Here is a 2,774-nt window from a genome sequence, read left to right as displayed (position 1 = left end):
TACTGCTTCAAAATAAGGGTTTAAAAGCTTAATTGGTGAAACAGGAAGATAAAACCATAAAAGAGGACTGCTTTGCCAAAATACTTCTGGAGTAAATCTTCTAGGCAAAATACATGCTTGCAAAGGTTAATCATAACTAATATCATGTACCCACTTATTCTGTGCTGCATATTTTACCTGATTCTGTACCTGTCTAGCAACATTTGTAAGATGTCTAGGGGAACTGGTATCACTATTCCCTTCAAAAGTCTCCCTGAGGGTCTCAAGGTCTCCCATAGGCAATTTTAAATTGGGTTACCGCCACTGAATATCTGCCCATAATTTCTGAATGTCATTCAAAGTTTGCAAGCAATCTTTTCTAATTTCCAGCTTCTGAGGCTTAATTTCTTTAGGATACAGCATATGTCCCAAATACTGAAAAGGCATATAAAAACAATCCTTTAAATCTAAACTCATCTAATCCAGGCTGCAAAACTCCCATGAGCTGCAGGCAGCATCGATATTTTTACAGATGCTCAGCTGGGCAGAGAAGAGTGGAAACTCCCTAAGCCTGTGGCCAAGGGTTGCCCTCTGGAATGGGGCTGAGTAGGGGCTGTGCTCTCTGTAGTTCGCGATTCAGCTGGGGACCAGGAGCTGACATTTGCAGCTGCAGTTTCCAGAGGCCTCAACCTACAGCTTCCCATCTTGCTAGGGTTGAGTGGCAGTTAATTGCTCTGCCATACAGCCATCCCATTAGAAACCAGTGACTGAGAGGCTCTATTTGGCAGTTGCCTGCTGGGCTTGGTCAGGGTACATGCCATGCTCAGTAGTAGTGCTGCAAACCTGGGACAGCTGGCAAACTTGGCTGTAGCACAGACTTGGCTGGTTGAGAGTTTAGGAGAGTGGGGCCATGCTGTTTTCTTTCCCCCATTTTCCTTTCTTTTATCTCCTGAGCAGACAGGCAGGTGTGGCCATGCTGTTTGACTTCTTCAAGCCCAGGAAAAACTCAAAAATAGAGGCAGCTGCGCTACCAATATGGAGGGAGCAGAAAGTTTAAAATATTTACAAAATAAAAATTTCTGTACCTGTTGCTGCTTCTACCCAAGCTTCTCTGGTCTCAAAGCAATTGTAGCAAACTGACTGTTATTTTTCCACCCCAAATCTACACATATTTTTTTACAATTTTATTCCCGATATTCTCAGTGTACTTCCACATTTACTGTTTATCTGAGCTCTCACTTTTCACGTTACACCTGGAGTGTCTTATTCATCTCTCGTGTCCATCACTTTATTCTCCCATACCCAAGCCCATGTCCAAGGCCTGAAATATTTGCCCACTTCTGGGAAGGATGAGTGAAGATTAAGAAAGAAATAGAGAAGAAATAACAAGAGAGTCCGGAGGGCATTCAGTAAATATGAAATATGCCCCACATTTATTTCAATAGCTTTTATAAACCCCAACCCAAAATGGAGAGGGAGACAAAGACTCCTTTACCAAGATACAAAGGACAAACAAATTAATTGCCTTCTTAATACACAAAACACCAAGTAACCACACCCTAGGTCCAAACATCCCGTTATTAGTCACGTTTTAGGTCAAACCTCCCTGCCATAAAACCTTGAAGGAGCAATAAAAGGTCTGAACTCTCTGACCTTTCATCAAGGTGGAACCTATCTCACTTCTTGGGCTCCCACAGCAGCTCAAGGTCCAGCCTGAGTGCTGTAAATCCTCTAGTTTAGAGAGAGTCAACATTCCTCAGATACCTTAAATCCTTGCTCCAGGAACAAATCAGATAAGAATCAAGCACTTCAAACAACAAAAACACACCTTTGAGATTTCAACTTAACACAGTTGAAATAAATTTAAGAATACCAAAGACAACAAATAAGGAGAAGATATGGAAAAAACATAACTCTCATTCACTGATGATAGAATTGCAAATGGGTGAAACTGCATTGGACATATGTGTGGTGAGTTCTAGATAGGAAAGTAAGTAAATAAATTAATGATATGACACTTCACCATGCAATGCCACTCACTGAACAAAAGATTTGTCATTCTAAACTACAGATTATTGTTCAGTCATCTTCACTGTAGAGTGCTCCAAAACCTAGGGAATCAAAATGACCTTGAACTGATGAATTAGTAATGAAATATGGTATAAAACATATACATATAAAACATAGACATTGAGGAAATCTACTTATCTGTAAAATTTTATGATCTTAAAATTTGAAAGTAAATAGATGGAACTAGAAAATATTGAGTGAGGTAATTCTAAACCAGAAAAACAAACTCCTCATGCTCTTTTTTACTGGAGATACCTATATATGAGTATATAATCTGAATTTACTGCAAAAATAAAAAAAAAAATGAAAAAGATGATAGGGTAGGCATCTATTCTAGATAGGAGAATAACAGTGTTCAGATGCTATGAAGGGGTAAATAGAAAAAATTGGGGGTGTTGCATTTGGGGGCTGGAGACAGAAAGCAGTGTAGAAAGGGAAAGGATAAAGACATAAATAACAATAAGGATGTTTTATAAAGACATGGAAAATCATATTATTTTATGTTTCCCTTAAATTACACTAACATACACACACACACAAACACACCAACATGCTCACACAGCATGAATGGCCCTCTTGAAAACATTATATTATTGCTATTCTATTAATTGCCTCAGAGAAATTTAAGGTAAGTCTTGTGAAATCACACATGATTCTAGCACAGGACTTTGACTTTGAAAAATGGAGCTTAATTCGGTCTTGAATCCTATTCTGTGAAGATGAGA

This window comes from Alexandromys fortis, unplaced genomic scaffold, assembly GCF_014885135.2.
Source record: "Alexandromys fortis isolate MF-2015 unplaced genomic scaffold, M_Fortis_MF-2015_v1.1 scaffold_231, whole genome shotgun sequence".
Taxonomy (NCBI): domain Eukaryota; kingdom Metazoa; phylum Chordata; class Mammalia; order Rodentia; family Cricetidae; genus Alexandromys; species Alexandromys fortis.
This window is presented reverse-complemented; position numbering follows the sequence as displayed.